Source organism: Mercenaria mercenaria, chromosome 4 (assembly GCF_021730395.1).
Source record: "Mercenaria mercenaria strain notata chromosome 4, MADL_Memer_1, whole genome shotgun sequence".
NCBI classification, from domain to species: domain Eukaryota; kingdom Metazoa; phylum Mollusca; class Bivalvia; order Venerida; family Veneridae; genus Mercenaria; species Mercenaria mercenaria.
In genome coordinates, this window is record NC_069364.1 from 67,185,762 (window position 1) to 67,208,884 (window position 23,123).

Below are 23,123 nucleotides of genomic sequence, written 5' to 3' on the forward strand. Positions count from 1 at the left end.
GATCCGTACAGGAATATACATTACTTGACACTTAAATTTGAAACTTGTACATGTCTTTTAATTATTGAAAGCACAATGCCAAAATTGTACATTCTTTAAGAACTCATGGAAATCGAAGTTTCACTGTTTGAACTTTCTGTAAAATCGAATTTCATTATTTGGAAACTACAATCTGACTTAAGTACTTGATATACTTTAGTCAGATTGTGGAAACTATAATTACAACGAACCATGCATATACGTAAGAATCTTACACCAAATTAGTGAGTTACTGTATTGTAAAAATTCGGCGATATAATATGACCTTTTTGTGTCGGTTCGCCGTAAAACCCAACTCATTCATTCATTATCGTAAAAATGAAATATTTATGTCACTATTTTCTCATAAATGGTCTTCAATGTATTTAGAAAAGATCACTGTGGTAAAAAAAATGACCGCATTATTAGATTTTATTGTAATTTTATTAAATGTGATTGACAAGAATATACATGTAGTTCTTTTTAAAAGTATTCCAAACAAGTTTGATAATATTCCCTACGGCACTCGTTCACTGCGTGGTGTGTTTCTACAATAGAAGGATTAACGGCTATATTGCGTTCAACAAACCTGATCTACATGTGTAGAGAAAATCACCTTTAAAATCATCCACATACTATTATCTGCTACGTGAGTTACTGTATGATCCGTATGTCTACACTCAATGTAAATACAAATTTAGAAATCCAAATTACCCCCCCCCCCCCACTCCCAAACTTCTCCTTCTCCCCTCCCCCCCCTCTCTCTCTCTCTCCCTCTCTCACTCTCCGTCTGTTCAGTCATTATCGCTCGATGGTGAAATGGTAACACGTTTGACTGTCAATTCATAGGTCCGGGATTCGAAAGGTCCGGGGTTTGAATCCCGGTACAGAAACTGGAAATTTCCGAGATGCTCTTGAGGGTCTCCCACCTAACTAAAAGGCAAGTACTGGTTCTTCCAGGAAGGACGACTTTGCGTGTATCGGTGCTTCACATCGGACACGTTAACGAACCATCCGGGCAGGCCTGTATCTAAAAGGAATTGTCTCTCTCTTTCGATTCTGTGGGCTTTGTCGCATTCTGCCCCTCTGGTCAGATCGTTCTGTGTTTGTACTAGTAGTGGATGAATTCGGCATCCCGGGTGACTGTCTTTGCGCTATATAAAGCGCCTTTGATTTGAACGTGTTTATCATGCATGAAAAGGAAGCCATATTATGAATTCGGTGTAATAAAATATATATATGTAACCCGTCTGTTTCTTTCGTTACACCTGTCTTTTTATCATTATACATGTATATCTTTTGATCGGACATATCCCGTCAGTGTTCCTGGATTCTATACCAGTATCAACTTGTTTTCCACAAGTAACTGTCAATTTTTCTACATGAGTCAGACGTAGAGGACGAATGGTTTCAGAAACAATTGTCTTTTATCAAACCATCACGGTGAGTGTACAAACTCCTCACCCATGAATCGAACTCACGACCCAGCTAATAAAATGGACCGGGGGGTCGTGAGTTCAATTATGTTGATAAATGACATCATGTCTGGAACCATACGTCTTCCACACCTGTTTCTTCATCATAACCAGTAATAATCAATAACTCGTGTCCCTTTTGTTTATTAATTATAATCGTTTGTTCCATCATTATATCTGCCGCAGGAGTTCCATCATTTCACCCATATGTATATGAGAGCGTTCTTTTGACGAGCAGAAATGTTCTGTTTGTTGTAGATCAATAATGTAGTTTATGCCAAGACCCGCGGTCGAAAAATGGTCAGTAACTGGGTGAAGTCCGTACATATAAGAATTTAAAATCCAGTTGTAAGCTATGTCGCGCTTCTTAATAACAGTTGAGAATTTTTGTTCCATTTTCTTTATCTATCTATCTTCCGTAGACGTCAAACCCCTTGCGGGAACGTAGACGTTTTGCGCGTCAAAATCATATAGTGATAAAAATTTAGAGTGGAAGAAACTAAAAAAATAACTTTGGTGATAAAACAAAGTTTAAAACTTGAGTTTGCAGGATAACTAGGGCGAGGCGTCGGACTAGAGTCTGGTAAGCAATGGTCGGGATTTGACCTTGAAGAAAGAGGGCCAAGGACTAACCTAGGGAAGTTTGATTTTTAGTCATGGAATTCCATATCGGACAATGTTGTAATACTCTCTCAAAACTAGTCAAAGCAAAAATCTGAGTTGTGGTGCAGAAAAAAATTATCAGTGTTCAAGAAAATATCGTATTCCATACGAACTGCATGTATCACTGTAAAACACTGCACGTTCGGTCGAATTGTTATCCTAGTGTAGCAGGTAACGGCTAGTGAAAGTGTAGTTTATTCTAAGTGCGAATCACGTGACATATGTTGGGCGTGAACTCGTGTTCATTCAGTAGGCTGTCAGTAAAGCACGAGGAAGGACGCATATCGAAGCAGCGAGGAAGGACACAAAGCAGAAAGGTAAATATATTAAAAAAGAAATGTTTATTACATTTTCGCTTGTTAGATTTTATTTGATATTCAGATTGTTTTTTTTTTTGTTGTTGTTTTAAAAATATGCATCACTTTTCAAGATTTTCTCGAGAGTGATTTGGCGGGAAGAATTTTTTTCTGATGATATGTTGATTTACGTATGATATGTATAAATAAAGGTCAGTTGTAACTTTCAGTCATTTCTGTTGACTTTGATTTTTCTTAAGGTGATGTCACTTTTTGAATTTCCGGTGAATAACAAAAAACCAAAGAATATTCAGTTCTTTCCAGAAACCGTTATATTGTGATTCAACCAAATAGTTTCCTTTGTCTACCAGAAAGGAACAATTCTTATATCTTAATATTGAGATTTGGTACCTTTATAACAGACAATAAACTAAAACAATAGACATTCATATGTGATGTCGGTGAGCTCAACAAAGCAATTTCAAGCACAAATATTAATGTGGAAAGTAAAGTAAGTTACACACTACAGTATCCGTCCAAGATACTTTCAAAAACAATGCATTTGCAGAATAGAGAGATAAAAATAATTTTGACAGCTGGTGAAAACTAATGGCAAATTTTGACAGGTATATGATGACTCATGACCTTTTTTTTTTCTGTTATTTCTAACTTCCAGTTTGATTTTCATAAAATGGGTATTCTTTATTGTAGCTTACAACTCGTACATTAAAACAATAAAAGAATATATTGTTACCTCACTGTCGTTTTGTCTATCCATCTCTCGTACAAATTCCTACTGTTTCAGTCATTTGTCAGTAATTAGAGCAACTCACAGTGTTGCAATCATACAAAAAACATCCCTTATTTTTACATAGATATTAAGGATTTATCTAATGAGCACATGTATTGGAAACACAATTTCAATACCGACTGTGTATTGTAATAATGCTAAACTATCTCAGCCGTGACGTGTCATTAAAATGCCAAAAACTCAGTCAACAAAAATGGTCGAAACCCACAAATGACCTTAATTTATGCATGCTGTCAATAAACCAATTAATTCCAAGCTGGGGTTTTGAGAATAAATGTAATTTCATTAGTTTTCATACACACAATCTGTAAATTTAGAGATTGAAAAATCCATAAATTTATAGATTTTCTGTAAATTTAGATAATCTGTAAATATTCCACTTTCTTAGACCTGATATTGTCCACCAGCTTGCAGATACTAGTCAATTTTCCTTATTCTGCTTATATCCATGTGTTTGGTACTCCTGAACCGAATTAGCTGCACCTAAATATGTATATGCTAGCATATGTGTGCATCGTGTGTAACTCATTGGTTAGCAAGTGGTAAAACATTGTCTATAAGTGTCTCAGTACCTCAGTGTAAGTGCAAATGTCCTCGGTGTACTTGTGAATTTAGTTCCTTCTTACTTCCATAAAATCCGTATTCTGTAAATGTTTCAGTACTTCGTATTACCCTGATATGCCTAGTGCAATTGCATAGTGTTTGTTCTTATAGTGTTCTAGCAAATTTAGTAATTTATTTTCACAATTTTTGTAGTTTGAAAATACATATACATATAGCAACAAGCTGGTAACATTGCCCGATGGGGCTTTCGACATAAAAACTAATATTTCTTGAAAATAATGAAGATATTTCTTTCAAATTTGGTCCATTTAACATAAGATACAAATTAAATGTCATACTTTGGGGATCAGAGGGACTACAGCATGTCCAAACTGTAACATTGACATACATGGAGCAGTCTTCATATTATTTCGCATAAATACTTACTGAAAGTCAAGGTCATATTTAGGAGTCAAAAGTAATGTAAAATATTGTCAGGGCCATAACTTATAGGTATGGAGCATTTTTAGCTTGACCTTTCAAAGAAAAAGTAGAGCTGCACTCGCTCCGGTGTCAACGTCTGTGCCAGGGCATTGCCGTTGGTTAAAGTTGTTGATAAAGTCAAATATCTCTGTTACTATCAAAGATATTGACTTGAAACTTAAAATAGTTATTTACTATCAAAGTCTACACCAGGAGAAACAATCTCCATAACTCTGATTTGAATTTTGATGGGAGTTCTGCCCCTTTTTAACTTAGAATTTTCGGTTTTAAAAAGTTTTTGATAAAGTCAGATATCTGTAACTATCAAAGCTATTGACTTGAAACTTTGAAATAGTTTAACTACTATCAAAGGCTAGACCAGGTGAAACAATCTACATAACTCTGATTTGAATTTTGATGGAGTTATGCCCCTTTTGGACTTAGATTTTTTTGTTAAAATTACAGATAAGAGTCAAAAATCTCTGTTACTATCAAAAGTATTGAAATGAAACTTAAAATAATTATTAACTATCAACAGTGTACACTTGGAGAAACAGTCCCCATAACTTTGTTTGAAAGTTGTCAGAGTTATGCCACTTTTTAACTTAGAATGTTTGTTTAAAGTTTTTACTGGCAAAGCTCTAATTTTGAGTCAAGCACTGAGAAAAGTTTAGCACGCTGACTTTTGGACAGCTCTTGTTAGCTTAACTGCTCAAAGAAGAGTCTTAGTTATTCTACTCACCGCCTCGGTAGCCTAGTGGTAGAGCGTCCGCTTTGAGTGTGGGAGGTCGTGGGTTCTATCCCCGGCTGCGTCATACCAAAGACGTAAAAAAATGGTACTAGCAGCTTCCACGCTTTGCGCTCAGCATTAAAGGGATAGTGCTAGGACTGGTCAGCCCGGTGTCAGTATAATGTGACTGGTTGGGGTATCATGCCACGTGTCTACAGCGTGATATTCCAGTGAGGCAGCACTATAAAGTTTTTGGCATTGTGCTCATTGCTACAAGTAGACATGTCGTTTATATGACTGGAAAATTGTTGAAAAGGATGTTAAACCTGAACACACATATTCTACTCACCCTGGCATTGGTGTAAGTGTCTTACCTTGGTTAACTGCATGTAAGTACATATGGCTATCATTTAAAGGCATATTTTTGTACTTTTTTTACTTATTTTTTCCTTTCTATGTCAATTACCAACCTCCGTATATAAGGTCATTGGTCTCATAAAACTGATGTTATTTGGCCAAATTATGCCCCCTTCTGGACTTAAAAAAATCCTGGTTAAAGTTTTACATGCAAGTTACTATCTCCAAAACTAATTGAAACTCTACAGGTGTCTTCTGGGTTATAAAACTTGGTGATAGCATCAAGTCCAATAACTCTGACCTGCATTTTGACCAAATTATGCCCCCTTTAAAACTCCTGATTAAAGTTGAAGTATATCTAACTATCAACAATAATAGCATACAAAGCTTTGAGACTTTTTTTTTTACTTTTTCTAGTTCAGTTTCCAACCATACTGGGTCAAGTCACATACCTCTATTGTATTTTGGGCAAATTTTGTCCACATTTGGAGATAGAAAGTCCTGCAAATTTAACTGTCTCCAAAACTGATGCAGACATTGAATTGAAATTTCACGTGTCTTAAAGGGTTATAAAAGTAGGTGATAGCATCAAGTCCTGTTAAGTCTGACTTGCATTTTGGCCAAATTATGCACACTTACTATCCAAAACTATAATGCAGATATTGGTTTAAAAGTCTAGATATCTCAACTTTTCAGGATAATATTCCTGCTTCTGGGACAACAATCGAATAGTCAAGCATTGGCTGTCTTACGTACATGCGCTCTTGTTTAAGATTTTCTTAAGTTCCATGTATTTGGTGCTGCAGATAATTCTACCAGTCAAGTCATTGATAGATATTTAATCCCCAGTTATAACTTGCTTATTACTGGAGGAACATAATTATGTCAATGCAAAAAAGTTGTCAAATACATGCATATTGTATGACGTAAGAAAATGTTTTGATTGTAATAAAATAAATTAGATGCTCTTTTTAAGCTGAAATTTAGATACATGTATAATGTTATTTGTACCATATCGCACATTGTATATAAAACCAAGAAAAAAACTCTTTAGTATTTACTTTGAAAATATACAATAGAATGAAATGACTTAACACTAACTTTTTAACTGTAAAAGTATTTCATTCTTCCTCATACAGGTGTGTACATAAATGCAAGGTAGGATTATTTGTGTTATTGATTAATCTCTAGTACTATAATCTAAGCAATGTCAAGAACAATAAACAATTTATTTCAGGCTGATGAGTCTATGATTGGTGATCTGCACCTTCTTCGTAACCCAAGTTTGTTCTGATGTCTACCATCATTCCAGCTGACTCTCACAGTGGTGAACTTTATAACAGCTGTCATGGGAACCAGAACTATTACCTCGGTGAAAGCCAAGACATTTTCATTGTTCAAGTGAGTACATGTAGAGAAGTTTAGACAGAATCTGTATGCTTTTCTAGAGATGGTTTGGAAACAAGTTAAATGAATGTCTTTACATTTTTTTTTCAGTCTAAAATGATGCTAAGTTACCTAAATGCACCAATTTCCTAGATATATTTGTTCTTCTGCTATTTGATATTTAAAAAATGAGCTAAGAATCTACAAAAATGGCAGCTCCTGTATTTGTACAATAGTACTAAATAGGTAATCAAGCAGCAGTTTCATGCAGGTTGGAAAATGGCGGAAAGAGAATCCAAATTTTATAGCTCAACTATACAGAGTATAAGGTGAACTATCCTACTCGCCCGTTGTTGATGTCAGCATCTTTCCAAGTCCCCACCTTGGTTAAGTTTTTTACACTTTCTATTTTTTTTCACCTTAACTCTCTTATTACTGGATGGATTTGCTTTAAATTTAAAATAGATATGCCTCACCATCACCCACATCATCTGACATATGGGCCGTAGACATATGGGCCATAACACTCACACCAATATTTTATGATTTATTCCCCCTTTTTACTTAGAATTTCAGGTGAAAGTTTTGGTGCACTTTCACACTCTCCGAGTTATTACTCTACAGATTTGATTCAAATTTAAAATAGTTGTTCCACATCATCATCCACATCATATGACACAAGGTGCAAAAGTCTGGCATCAGTTTTTAGAATTATGCCCCCTTTTTAAATGAAATGTCTGGTTAAAAGTTTTGGTGCACTTTCACTCTATCTCAGTTATGACTGAATAGATTTGATTCAGACTTAAAATATTTCTTCCACATCATCAACCACATCATATGACTCAAGGTTCATAACTTTGGCACAAATTGTTCATGAATTATGCCCCTTTTTTCATAGAATTTCAGGTGAAAGTTTTGGTGCACTTTTACTCTATCTTTATTACTGTATGTATTTGATTCAAACTTGAAACATTTGTTAACATCATCACCCAATCATATGGCACAAAGGCCATAACTCCTGCACCAATTTTTCATGAATTATTCCCCCTTTTGACTTAGAGTTTCAGATTAAAGTTTTGATGCACTTTCACTCTAGCTCAGTTGTTATTAAATGGATTTGATTCAGTCTTAAAACAGTTGTTCCACCTTATCACCCACATCATATGACACAAGGTCCATAACTCCTGCACCAATTTTTAGCTCAACTATTCAAAGAATAGTAGAGCTATTGGACTCACCTGTGTGCGGCATCCGCATCCCAATTTGGTCAAGTTTTTAGCTCGACTATTCGAAGAAAAGTCTAGCTATTCTACTCACCCTGGCGTCGGCATCGGCGTTGGCGTTGGCGTCACACCTTGGTTAAGTTTTTGCATGCAAGTACATACAGCCATCAATTAAAGGCATATACCGGTAGCTTTGAAACTTATTTTTTCTTTTTCTAGGTCAATTACCAACCTCCCTGGGTCAAGTCCCATAACTCTGACATGTATTTTGAGCAAATTATGCCCCCTTTTTGACTTAGAAAATTTTGGTTAAAGTTTAACATGCAAGTTACTATCTCCAAAACTAATGCAGATATTGATTTGAAACTTCACATGTGTCTTCGGGGTTATAAAACTAGTTGATAGCAGCAAGTCCCATAACTCTGACCTTCATATTGGCCAAATTATGCCCCCTTTTCGACTTAGAAAATTCTGGTTAAAGTTTTGCGTGCAAGTACATACAGCTATTTCTAAAAGGCATATAGATTTGAAACTTATTTTTTCTTTTTCTAGATCAATAACCAACCTCACTGGGTCAAGTCCCATAACTCTGACATGTATTTTGAGCAAATTATGCCCCCTTTTAGACTTAGAAAATTTTGGTTAAAGTTTTACATGCAAGTTACTATCTCCAAAACTAATGGAGATATTGATTTGAAACTTCACATGTGTCTTCGGGGTTATAAAACTAGTTGATAGCATCAAGTCCCATAACTCTGACTTTCATTTTTGCCAAATTATGCCCCCTTTTGGACTTAGCAAATTCTGGTTAAAGTTATGCGTGCAAGTACATATAGCTATTACTAAAAGGCATATAGATTTGAAACTTATTTTTTCTTTTTCTAGATCAATTACTAACCTCATTGGATCAAGTCCCATAACTCTTACATGTATTTTGAGCAAACTATTCCCCTTTTTGGACTTAGAAAATCCTGGTTAAAGTTTTGCGTGCAAGTACATACAGCAATTATTAAAAGGCATATAGATTTGAAACTTATTTTTTCTTTTTCTAGATCAATTACCAACCTCACTGGGTCAAGTCCCATAACTCTGGCATGTATTTTGGGCAAATTATGCCCCTTTTGGAATTTGAAAATTCTGGTTAAAGTTTTACATGCGAGTTTCTATCTCCAAAACTAATGCAGATATTGAATTGAAGCTTCACATGTGCCTTCGGGGTTATAAAACTAGTTGATAGCAGAATTACACCAAACTTTACAGGAATAATCCTTAGGTGGCCTTCTATCAAAATTGTTTAAAGAATTGAATTCCTTGCAGAACTCTGGTTGCCGTGGCAACCGAATGGAAAAACTTTAAAAATCTTCTCGTCCAAAACCACAGGGCCTAGGGCTTTGATATCTGGTGTGTAGCATCATCTAGTGGTCCTCTGCCAAAATTGTTTAAATTTTCAAATTATCCCCCTAGGGTCAAATATGGCCCTGCCCCAGGGGTCACATGGTTAATATAGACTTATATAGGGAAAACTTTGAAAATCTTCTTGTACAAAACCACATGGCCTAGGGCTTTGATATTTGGTATGTAGCATCATCTAATGGTCCTCTACCAAGATTGTTCAAGTTATCCCCCTAGGATCAAATATGGCCCCGCCCCAGGGATCCCAACCTTTACATAGACTAATATAGGAAAAAAAGTTTAAAAATCTTCTTGTCTGAAACCACAACACTTAGACCGTTGATATTTGGTTTGTAGCATTGTCTTATGGTCCTCAGCCAAAATTGTTCAAATTGTACCCTTTGAGTGAAAAGAGGCCCTGCCCTGGGGGTCCCAAGTTTTATATAGACTTATATAGGAAAAAGCTTTAAAAATCTTCTTGTCTGAAACCATACAATCAGTAGGTCAGATAATGGAAAAGCTTGTGAACACTCTAGAGACCACACTTTTGGCCCAATCTTTATGAAACATAGTTAGAACGTTAGTCTTGATGATCTCTAGGTCAAGTTCGAAACTGGGTCATGTGGGGTCAAAAACTAGGTCAGTAGGTCAGATCAATGGAAAAGCTTGTGAACACTCTTTAAGACCATATTTTTGACCCAATCTTTATGAAACATGGTCAGAACATTAGTCTTGGTGATCTCTAGGTCAAGTTTGAAACTAGGTCATATGGGGTCAAAAATTAGGTCACCTGATCAAATCAAAGGAAAAGCTTTATGAACACTTTAGAGGCCACAATTGTAACTCAGTCTTGAAGCAACTGGATCAGAATGTTTGTCTTCATCATTTCTAGGTCAAGTATGAATCTGGGTCATATGGGGTCAAAAACTAGGTCACCTGATCAAATGAAAGGAAAAGCTTGTGAACACTTTAGAGGCCACAATTGTAACTCAATCTTTATGCAAATGGATCAGAATATTTGTCTTCATCATTTCTAGGTCAAATATGAATCTGGGTCATGTGGGATCAAAAGCTAGGTCACTAGGTTAGATCAAAGGAAATACTTTTCAACACTCTAGAGACCACAATTTAAGTTTGAAATCATGAGAATTAGTCAGAATGTTTGTTTGGATAATCTATAGGTCAAGTTCAAATCGCGGTCATATGGGGTCAAAAACTAGTCACCGGCCAAATCAAAGGAAAAACTTGTGAACACTTTAGAGGCCACAGTTGTAACCAAATCTTTATGAAATTTAGACAGAATGCAGAGTTACAGGTAAGCTGCGTATTTGCATAAATACTCAATTAAAATTTGCAAAATACCCAATAGGTTTATTTTTAATGATTATCAGAACTCAAACAAAAACCCAAAATACCCAATTCCCATCCAGATGCGTGTGTATCTTTGAAATACTAAATTATTCGTCCGCATATGTCTACTGTTCGAATGTTACTTTTGTCAACTGTATCAGTCTCGGGCACTCTATAACAACAATGCAGCTAAATAAAATGGAGTTGGAAAAAAAATCCAGAGGAATTAAAGCAGTCTAGTGTGATAACCAACTTTTCCTGTCAGAATCAGATAGGGAGAAGTTTGTTTTACGTATATTAAATGATAATATTTGTAGTTGTATAAGTTAATTACCTGTAAATGAAATAGTGAGTGATCTACTGGGCCAACTACTGTGTTAAGCGCAGTAAACAATAATTCTTATAAAAAAATTACATACTCTGGCAATCGTGTAAAAAAAACAAACAACTTGGAGTGAATGGAAAACCAAGCATAATGGCTGCTGATTAAAGGCGAGTTAAACGAAATGACCCAATAAAAGTGAACATTACCGGGTAATATGTGTTAGAATACTCTATTGACTTTAGGCAATACCCAATTAAAACCAGAATGATGGGGTATGCCCAATTCATTCTGAAAGCTTATCTGTTGCTATGAGAATGTTTGCCTTGATGATGTTTAGGCCAGCATTTTTTAATTTTCTGGTTTACGGGAGCGTCGACCGTCCACAATTGCTACTGCCAAAAATAAAAGTTTAACATACGAAAAATGACCTTCAGTTCACTATCAACGCTGTCCAGATGTTGAAAAATCTGGCGTATCACATGTACGAGATTTGTTGTCTGTATATTATAATTGGACAACGATCAAATTCATGTGGGACTGTCAGAAAAATACCACAATTGATAAAAAGGAAAGAAACCAAAGAAATGACAAAATGGAAGAGCAAAAGTGAGTATCAACTTGCTAAACACATTTTTTTTTTTACTTTGAAATCTTTGGGTTAGAGAAGAAAAAATAACTAATACCACAATATTCAGTAGTTCTGTTCAAAACAAAGTGCAATTTCAATGTAAAATGACACGTACATGTCCCTGCAAATGCTTGACAAAGATACATGTGATAAAAAATTCAAACTACATGTACATGTAGTCAAAATAAATGGACAGTCAGATTAATGGTTGTTTAATATGTTTGACAGGCAGTCAAATCCGAGTGGAGATATTAATTGCCCATATGAAAAGATTATCTCAATATTTCCTAGGATCGTGTCAAATTAGTTTGACTAAAGTTCTAGCTGCAGGTACTGTAACTCAAAAGATAATTATCAAACATGAAACTCCCAGCAATATTCTCATGAGTCCTGTTCACTTGAAGTATACCAATAAAATCTGTAAGAAGACCCTTTGAAAGTATGTTTGGGACAAACATTCAGACACGATATGTCACAATTGTGCCTTTGACACTGAGGAACACATAATGACATGTCCAGTAATAAATGTTTTTTTGGACTCCTAACTTACTAAGTCCAAGTCCCATCTCAGTAAGGAGTCTTATAAATCTCCGATACTGTTGTTTGAACATCAACCGATAAGGTTGTTACTTCATGTACTTTGTACACATTTTAGCTGAACCAAATTTCAGATTGTTTTGGCTTGCTGTACAATATAGGCCGCACTGACAATCGGCAAAACATAAAACAATATTCAAGACAGTGAAACTTAACCAAAACAATTTAATTTTAAAGCCAGTACGTGTGCATTTATAATTTTTATCACTTCGTAATTTTGGCTTTCTAGTATGACAATGCCTGTCTTTTAAGACTTTGCATCTACGGCCAATTAATATGCATATATGAAGGATGCAGACCTAAAGAAGTCATTGCATTTCCCCATTTTAATAACAGTTTTTATTCATGTTTATATAATAAACATTATGCAAAGTTTTTATGATATGTCAATTGTGGTATCTGTATAGTTTATGAAAAATGTTTCCATAAGTCTAGTTTTACTACAAAATAGATACATACAAAAACACAAATAATACATATCCTTGGTGACTTTGAAAATGGCATTATTCATACAAGCTACACATAAAGAAAACAACAGTATACTGAGATGATGAGATATAAACCAGTTCATTTGTGAGTGTGTATGCAGTTTAAGATTGCAAGCTTTCGTTTTCTGTGGTGTACAAAAAATAAAAAAATTGCATCCTTTTGGACGTTTTATTTTTATTTATTTGGTCGACTCCTCAAAATTGGGATTTTTATTTTTATTTTTATTTGTCCCCCCCCGACCCAAACTTTTTGAAAAATCTCCCGTAAACCAGAAAATAAAAAAAATGCTGGCCTAAGCGATGTATAGGGCCATCATGGCCCTCTTGTTTAGATGTACGATGGTATCTTAGTACCAACTAAAGGAAATGGATTATAACTTTACACACTTGTCCAGTCATAAGCTGATAAGCACTGTGCAGGTTCGATAACCCTGTTTTGCATTTTTACAACAAATGCCCTTTTTAAGCTCAACTTTTCGTCGAAGAAAAAATAGAACTATTGCACTCGTCCTGGCATCTGTATTGGCGTTGGCGTCGCCGTTGCCGTTGGTTAAAGTTTTTGATAAAGTCAGATATCCCTGTTACTATCAAAGCTATTGACTTGAAACTTAAAATATACTCAGCATCACTGAAAAGTTACCGCCCTAATGGCCCTTATATTTTAAAAATCACACTGGACTGTGTTAAAAGCATAACATGGCTACAGTTTTGATGCAGCTGAGACATCACTGGTGTAAAGATTTGTCAACTTCGATTAATCCACTTGAGGCATGGGCTGCACATGCAAAATGACTTTTTTAAGCAATGTCGACATGACTGTACGAAATGTCTATCGCAAATCATTAATCGCACTTGAAAGTTAGTTGACAGACTAAAAGGAATACGTTAAAAAATCCAGAATATCCTTGCTAAGAATGCTCGTTTAAGGCACTATCAACACCATAAGGCCATTGACATGGTTGACGCCGAACTTTCATGTTGTGGAATTGCACGTCGTATGAGCTGTTCTCACATAACAGTCATGAATGGGTTAGGAGACATGATCAGACAGGGTCTATGAGTAATAGACCGCGCACAGGCCATGAAAAAGTGACATAGATATTGTATAAACAAGTAAAGAGGTATATATTAAGTGGTAACTTTTCAATGACGCCAAGTATACTTGTTATGTCTCCCCCCCCCCCACCCCGCCACCCACCTCCCTCTGGGGGAGACATATTGTTTTTGCCCTGTCCATCCATATGTACGTCACATTTCATTTCCGAGCAGTAACTGGAGAACTGTTTGCCCTAGAATCTTCAAACTTCATATGGTTGTAGGGCTGCTAGAGTAGACGACCCCTATAGATTTTGGGGTCACTCCGTTAAAGGTCAAGGTCACAGGGGCCCGAACATTGAAAACCATTTCCGATCAATAACTTGAGTACCACTTGACCCAGGATGTTGAAACTTCATAGGATGATTTTACATGCAAAGTAGAGGACCCCTATTGATTTTGGGGTCAGTCTATTATAGGTTAAGGTCACAGGGGCCTAAACATTGAAAACCACTTCTGGTCAGTAACTTGAGAATCACTTGACCCAGAATGTTGAAACTTATTAGGATGATTGGTCATGCGGAGTAGATGACCCCTAACGATTTTGGGGTCACTCTGTTAAAGGTCAAGGTCACAGGGGCCTGAACATGGAAAACCGTTTCCCATCAATAATTTGAGAACTTCTGGACCCAGAATGTTGAAACTTCATGGGATGATTGTTCATGCAGAGTAAATGACCCCTATTGTTTTTGGGGTCACTCCGTTAAAGGTCAAGGTCACAGGGGCCTGAACATTGATAACAATTTCCGATCAATAACTTGAGAACCTCTTGATCCAGAATGTTGAAACTTCATAGGATGAATGGACATGCAGAGTAGATGACCCCTATCGATTTTGGGGTCACTCTATTAAGAGTCAAGGTCTCAGGAGCCTGAACATGGAAAACAATTTCCGATCAGTAACTTGAGAAACACTTGACCCAGAATGTTGAAACTTCACTGGATAATTGAACATGCAGAGTAGATGACCCCTGTTGATTTTGGGGTCAGTCTACTAAAGATCAAGGTCACAGGGCCCTGGTCATCTAATATCATTTCCGGAAAATAACCATTTAGGGCTGCTAGAGTAGACGACCCCTATTGTTTTTGGGGTCACTCCGTCAAAGGTCAAGGTCACAGGGGCCTGAACATTGAAAACCATACCAAAGTAGATGACCCCTAGTGATTTTGGGGTCAGTCTATTATAGGTCAAGGTCACAGGGGCCTAAACATTGAAAACCATTTCCGATCAATAACTAGAGAACCACTTGACCTAGAATGTTGAAACTTAATAGGATGATTGGACATGCAGAGTAGATGAACCCTATTTTATTTTGAGGTCACTTGATGAAAGGTCAAGATCACAGGAGCCTGAACAGTGACTTGAGAACCACTAGGCCAAGAGTGTTGAAATTTAGCGGGATGACTGGACATGCCAAGTAGATGATCCCTATTGCAGCCAACCATCAGTGTCTCTTTGACTGTCACTCATGACCCCTTTTGACTTCTTGCCTATAGGACTTTGCATTGGCGGAGACATGCACTTTTTACAAAAGCAATTTCTAGTTAACCTTCAAAGTCTATACCAGGAGAAACAATCCCCATAACTCTGATTGAATTTTGACAGAATTATGCCCTGTTTTAGCTCCACTACTTGGAGAATAGCGGGGCTATACTACTCGCCCCGGCATCAGCATGACACTTCTTGGTTAAAGTTTTTCGGCAACTTTCGTTTTTCTGTCATATCTTTGTTGCTATTGCTTATATCTTACTGTAACTTCACATAAACATTGTCCGGTATACAAACATAGTATGTGTATGGGCTGAGCCCATTATGCCCAAGGTCAAGTTCACCAAGGTGTTATACTTTGGTTATTTTTAAGGTTAAAGTTTTTTGGCAACCTTTGTTTTTCTGTCATCTCTTTGTTACTTTTGCTTATATCTTACTGTTACTTCACATAAACACTGTCCAGTATACAAACAAAGTATGTGTAGGGGCTGAGCCCATTATGCTCAAGGTCAAGGTCACCAAGGTGTTATACTTTGGTTATTTTTAAGGTTAAAGTTTTTCGGCAACCTTTGTTTTTATGCCCCCGAAGGGAGGCATATAGTTTTTGAACCGTCTGTCGGTCTGTCAGTCTGTCGGTCTGTCCGCAATTTTCGTGTCCGGTCCATATCTCTGTCATCGATGGATGGATTTTCAAATAACTTGGCATGAATATGTACCACAGTAAGACGACGTGCAGTGCGCAATACCCAGGTCCGTAGCTCAAAGGTCAAGGTCACACTTAGACGTTAAAGGATAGTGCATTGATGGGCGTGTCCGGTCCATATCTTTGTCATCGATGGATGGATTTTCAAATAACTTGGCATGAATGTGTACCACAGTAAGACGACATGCAGTGCGCAAGACCCAGGTCCGTAGCTCAAAGGTCAAGGTCACACTTAGACGTTAAAGGATAGTGCATTGATGGGCGTGTCCGGTCCATATCTTTGTCATCGATGGATGGATTTTCAAATAACTTGGCATGAATGTGTACCACAGTAAGACGACGTGCAATGCGCAAGACCCAGGTCCGTAGCTCAAAGGTCAAGGTCACACTTAGACGTTAAAGATCATTTTTCATGATAGTGCATTGATGGGCATGTCCGGTCCATATCTTTGTCATTCATGCATGGATTTTAAAATAACTATGCATGAATGTGTGACACAGTAAGACGATGTGTCGCGCGCAAGACCCAGCTCCGTAGGTCAAAGGTCCTAAACTCTAACATCGGCCATAACTATTCATTCAAAGTGCCATCGGGGGCATGTGTCATCCTACGGAGACAGCTATTGTTCTATCATATCTTTGTTACTTTTGCTTATATGATACTGTAAGTTCACATAAACATTGTCCAGCATACAAACAAAGTATGTGTAGGGGCTTGGCCCATTATACCTAAGGTTAAGGTCACCAAGGAGTTACACTTGAATTATTTTCATGTTAAATTTTTTTAAAAGCTTGGTTTATAGACATATCTTTGGTACTTTAAAAGATAATGGCTTGAAATTAAAAGTATTTGTTTATAATCATCTGCATGTGTGGCTACATACCCCATAACTCTAATTGTTACTTTGACAGAATTATGCCCCTTTTGTACTTAAACTTTTTTGCAAATCTTCGCTTTCTGGATACTACTTTAATGCAATATAAGATAAAGACTTGAAACTTAAAATGTATCTTTATCATCATCATCTGCATATGTGGTAACAATCCCCATAACTCTGATTTGTATTTTTGACCAAATTATGCCCTTTCTATACTTACATTTTTTACAAACATCATTTTCTGGACATAACTTTGGTACTATATAAGATAATGACTTGAAACTCTTGATATCTTTATCGTCATCATCTGCATGTGTTGTAACAATCCTAATAACTCAAATTTGTGTATTTGATGGAATTATGCCCCTTGATGTATCTTCCTTTTAAAGTAAAGGTCTCTTATTCAGACATATATTCATTTTACTGTCAAATCCTAGAATAGTGGAGCTCGCTGTCTTACGGACAGCTCTTGTTAACTTAGAATTTTTGGTTAAAATTTTTGATAAAGTCAAATATCTCTTTTACTATTAAAGCTTTTGACTTGAAACTTAAAATAGTTATTTACCTACACCAGGAAAAACAGTTTCCATTACTTTGATTTGAATTTTGACAGAATTATGTCCCTTTTTAACTTGGTTTTTTTTTACTGGCAAAGCTCTATTCAGAGTCAAGCACTGAGAAAAGTTGAGTGCGCTGTCAAGATGGCTCTTGTTGACTTTTGTATTCATTCAATTGACAAGGCTGTGGAATAGTGGAGCATTGCTGTCCTCCAACAGCTCTTGTTAATGAATTATGTCCCCTTTTACTTTGAATTAAGGGTAATTTTGATGCATTTTCACTATATTATAGTTATTACTAAATGGATTTAATGAATCCCCCACAACAAGTGGTGGGGGGGTTATAAGAATGGTCTCCGTCCGTCCTTCTGTCCTTCCGTCCGTCTGTCCGTAACACTTTCCCGTCCGCTCCATATCTCCTAAACCCCTTGAAGGATTTTCATGAAACTTGGGTCAAATGATCACCTCATCAAGACAATGTGCAGAACCCACGAGTCAGCCATGCCAGCTCAAGATGAGGGCCACAACTGAAGGTCAAAGGTTTGAGCCTTCCATTTTGTGTCCCCTCTATATCTCCTAAACCCCTTGAAGAAATTTTATAAAACTTGGGTCAAATGATCACCTCATCAAGACAATGTGCCGAACCCATGAGTCAGCCATGCCAGCTCAAGGTCAAGGTCACAACTGAAGGTCAAAGGTTTGAGCCTTCCATTTTGTGTCTGCTCTATATCTCCTAAACCCATTGAAGGATTTTCATCAAACTTGGGTCAAATGATCACCTCATCAAGGTGATGTGCAAAACTCATGAGTCAGCCATGCCGGCTCAAGGTCACAACTCAAGATCAAAGGTTTTAGTCTTCCATTTCGTGACTGCTCTATATCTCCTAAACCCATTTCAAGGAATTTTATAAAACTTGGGTCAAATGATCACCTTATCAAATTGATGTGCAGAACTTACGAGTCAGCCATGCTGGCTCAAGGTCAAGGTCACAGCTTAGGGTCAAAGGTTTGAGCCTTCCATTTTGTGTCCACTCTGCATCTCCTAAACCCCTTGAAGGATTTTCATCAAACTTGGGTCAAATGATCATCTCAAGAGCTCATGAGTCAACCATGTCAACTCAAGGTCAAGGTCACAACTCAAGGTCAAAGGTTTGAGCTCTATTTCCTAAACCCCTTGAAGGATTTTCATAAAACTTGGGTCAAATGATCACCTTATCAAGATGTTGTGCAGAATTCATGAGTCAGCCATATCAGTTCAAGGTCAAGGTCACAGCTAAAGGTCAAAGGTTTACCCTTTCACTATCCATAACAGTGGCGGGGGATTTAGCTGTCTTTCATACTGCCTTGTTCAGACTTGTTCCACACTATATGGCACAAGGTGCATAACTCTTGCCTCAATATTTTATGAATTAACGACTGTTACAGCTCTCAGGTTTCTAATTTTGTATAGCACATATTGTAAATTTATTTACTACTCTATACCTTTATTCTACAGCTAACCAATGCTAATCATGTGATGCTTGTGATTGTTGAGAGTGCATGTTCATTCAGCACACAGTTGGTAAAGGACAAAAAAAAGAGCACAGAGCATGGAAGGAAGGTAAAATAATTTTAAAAAAGAATGTTTAAATAGAGTTTTGCTTTTTTAGACTTGTATTGGTTGATCAGATTGTTGAGTGATTAGGCGATAAGTATTTTTTTCTGATAAAGCGCAGTGGTCATGTTGTGTTAGGCTTGAACCAGTTTTCTGTAAAATCCATGATTATTTGCTTAAGGTCTTATGTCTATCTAATTTCATGTGGGTGATATCTTTGACATGCATAAGCAGTATTTTTTAGCTCACCTGTCACAAAGTGACAAGGTGAGCTTTTGTGATCGCGCGGTGTCCGTCGTCCGTCCGTGCGTCCGTAAACTTTTGCTTGTGACCACTCTAGAGGTCACATTTTTCATGGGATCTTTATGAAAGTTGGTCAGAATGTTCATCTTGATGATATCTAGGTCAAGTTCGAAACTGGGTTACGTGCCGTCAAAAACTAGGTCAGTAGGTCTAAAAATAGAAAAACCTTGTGACCTCTCTAGAGGCCATATATTTCAAAAGATCTTCATGAAAATTGGTCAGAATGTTCACCTTGATGATATCTAGGTCGAGTTCGAAACTTGGTCACGTGCCATCAAAAACTAGGTCAGTAGGTCTAAAAATAGAAAAACCTTGTGACCTCTCTAGAGGCCATATATTTAATAAGATCTTCATGAAAATTGGTCAGAACGTTCACCTTGATGATATCTAGGTCAGGTTCGAAACTAGGTCACGTGCGGTCAAAAACTAGGTCAGTAGGTCAAATAATAGAAAAACCTTGTGACCTCTCTAAAGGCCATATATTTCTCAAGATCTTCATGAAAATTGGTCAGAACGTTCACCTTGATGATTTCTAGGTCAAGTTCAAGACTGGGTCACGTGCCATCAAAAACTAGGTCAGTAGGTCAAATAATAGAAAAACCTTGTGACCTCTCTAAAGGCCATATATTTCACAAGATCTTCATGAAAATTAGTCGGAATGTTCACCTTGATGATATCTAGGTCAAGTTCGAAACTGGGTCACGTGCCATCAAAAACTAGGTCAGTAGGTCTAAAAATAGAAAAACCTTGTGACCTCTCTAGAGGCCATATATTTCACAAGATCTTCATGAAAATTGGTCAGAACGTTCACCTTGATGATTTCTAGGTCAAGTTCAAAACTGGGTCACGTGCCGTCAAAAACTAGGTCAGTAGGTCAAATAATAGAAAAACCTTGTGACCTCTCTAAAGGCCATATATTTCACAAGATCTTCATGAAAATTGGTCAGAATGTTCACCTTGGTGATATCTAGGTCAGGTTCGAAACTGGGTCACGTGCCATCAAAAACTAGGTCAGTAGGTCTAAAAATAGAAAAACCTTGTGACCTCTCTAGAGGCCATATATTTCACAAGATCTTCATGAAAATTGGTCAGAATGTTCACCTTAATGATATCTAGGTCAAGTTCGAAACTGGGTCACATGCCGTCAAAAACTAGGTCAGTAGGTCTAAAAATGGAAAAACCTTGTGACCTCTCTAGAGGCCATATATTTAAAAAGATCTTCATGAAAATTGGTCAGAACGTTCACCTTGATGATATCTAGGTCAAGTTCGAAACTGGGTCACGTGCGGTCAAAAACTAGGTCAGTAGGTCAAATAATAGAAAAACCTTGTGACCTCTCTAAAGGCCATATTTTTCTTGGGATCTGTATGAATGTTGGTCTGAATGTTCATCTTGATGATATCTAGATCAAGTTCGAAACTGGGTCATGTGCAGTCAAAAACTAGGTCAGTAGGTCTAAAAATAGAAAAACCTTGTAACCTCTCTAGAGGCCATATATTTCATGAGATCTTCATGAAAATTGGTCAGAATGTTCACCTTGATGATATCTAGGTCAAGTTCGAAAGTGGGTCACGTGCCTTCAAAAACTAGGTCAGTAGATCAAATAATAGAAAAACCTTGTGACCTCTCTAGAGGCCATATTTTTCATGGGATCTGTATGAAAGTTGGTCTGAATGTTTGTCTTGATGATATCTAGGTCAAGTTCGAAACAGGGTCATGTGCGGTCAAAAACTAGGTCAGTAGGTCTAAAAATAGAAAAACCTTGTGACCTCTCTAGAGGCCATACTTGTGAATGGATCTCCAAAAAAATTGGTCAGAATGTTCACCTTGATGATATCTAGGTCAAGTTTGAAACTGGGTCAACTGCAGTCAAAAACTAGGTCAGTACGTCTAAAATTATTAAAATCTTTTGACCTCTCTAGAGGCCATATTTTTCAATAGATCTTCATGAAAATTGATCTGAATGTTCACCTTGATGATACCTAGGTCATTTTCGAAACTGGGTCACGTGCGGTCAAAAACTAGGCCAGTAGGTATAAAAATAGAAAAACCTTGTGACCTCTCTAGAGGCCATATTTTTCATGAGATCTTCATGAAAATTAGTGCGAATGTTCACCTTGATGATATCTAGGTAAAGTTCAAAACAGGGTCACGTACCTTTGAAAACTAGGTCAATAGGTCAAATAATAGAAAAATCTTGTGCCCTCTCTAGAGACCATATTTTTCAATGGATCTTCATGAAAATTGGTCAGAATTTTTATCTTGATAATATCTAGGTCAAGTTCAAAACTGGGTCACATGAGCTCAAAAACTAGGTCACTATGTGAAATAATAGAAAAAACGACGTTATACTCAAAACTGGGTCATGTGGGAAGAGGTGAGCAATTCAGGACCATCATGGTCCTCTTGTTTATATTTGCCAGTTTTATTTGCCTATAGAGCACAAGCTGCAGTCTGCTAATTCAAAGGTTATGGTCACACTTAAAGGTATCAAAGGGAATACAGCATGTCCAAACTGCAACATTGACATGCATTGATCAGTCTTCATATTATTTCTTGAAGGTCAAGGTCATTTTTAGGGGTTAAAGTTCATGTAAGGTCTTGTCAGGGCCATAACTGTTTGCCACAGTGAAATAGTGTTTGGAGTAAGATGCAGGTTTCTATCTCAAAGGTCAAGGTTTCATTAATAAAGAGGTCAAAGGTCATGTTAGATCTTTTCTGAGCTGTAACTTTGACATGCAAGGAGCAGTCTTCTCTGTTAATTGGTAATATAATTGGTATAATATATATTTTTGTCTCAACAAATAAATATTGTGCCCTTTTGGCTTGAAAATTCTAGTTTCATCCTAGATACCAGTACTTATATCAAATAATTGTATGAATTCAATAAGAATTCATAAAAAATATAAGGGGAGAAGATTAACTTGTAAATAATCAATTCAGAGTTATGGTTCTTGCATATTGCATTACTTCTCATTGCCATCTGTCAATATATTCAGTGTAATTGAGTTCTGTTTATTACATTAAAATTGCCATCACACAAAGGGGAGATGAAACTGTATATATCCTAAAATTCAGTTATGGTTCAAGGTCTTTGCACTATGGACCATAATTCTATTTGTCACATACAAAAGGTAAAATAATTGATTTGTATGGTTTTTGCTGTTTTAATATTTCAATGTACAAGTAGTAGTTTATGTAGGCTATATATTTTGAAGATTTTCAAGAAATTTAATACATGAAACGGTTTGGTTTACTATTAATATTGATATATTTGGATGCAGTTACCATTAAAAGGGCCATAACTCAATTATTTTTACATAGCACATGTATATGCTGATTATATGCTCAAGTTTGTTGATAAATAATTTTTGATTTGTTTGGGTCAGGTCATTCGAAAAACTATGAAATGGGTTATCTGGAAAGCAAATTGCAAAATTTTAATTTGCCAGAGAAATAAACCAGTATCCTCACAATAAATTAATTGGGGAAAATGTATCAGTGCTTTAAACTAGTGTACCCAGTGTATTCACAATTATTATAGTCGTTGTCTTGATTTGCAATAGATCTGAACCAGTGTGCTCTGAAATATTAATTTTGGAAAAACATTATTTTGAATGTTGTGAACAAATATCTTAATAGATTTAGATATTATTTTGATTTGCACTAGATCTGAACTAGTATCCTCAAAAACTTAATTGGGAAAACCACATCAGGTCTAAACCAGTATTTTCACAGTA

The 23,123-nt window shown here is 36.6% G+C and overlaps 1 long non-coding RNA gene across 1 annotated transcript in view; it reads left to right on the forward strand.

Moving 5' to 3' along the window:
- The first annotated feature begins 2,384 nt into the window (after window positions 1-2,384).
- The window catches only part of LOC123553448 (uncharacterized), a 30,781-nt gene continuing 10,042 nt past the window's right edge, over window positions 2,385-23,123 (forward strand). The window contains exons 1-3 of the long non-coding RNA XR_008370649.1: window positions 2,385-2,473; window positions 6,614-6,777; window positions 18,982-19,086. This is a non-coding gene — a long non-coding RNA (uncharacterized LOC123553448). The remainder of the gene's footprint in view (window positions 2,474-6,613; window positions 6,778-18,981; window positions 19,087-23,123) is intronic.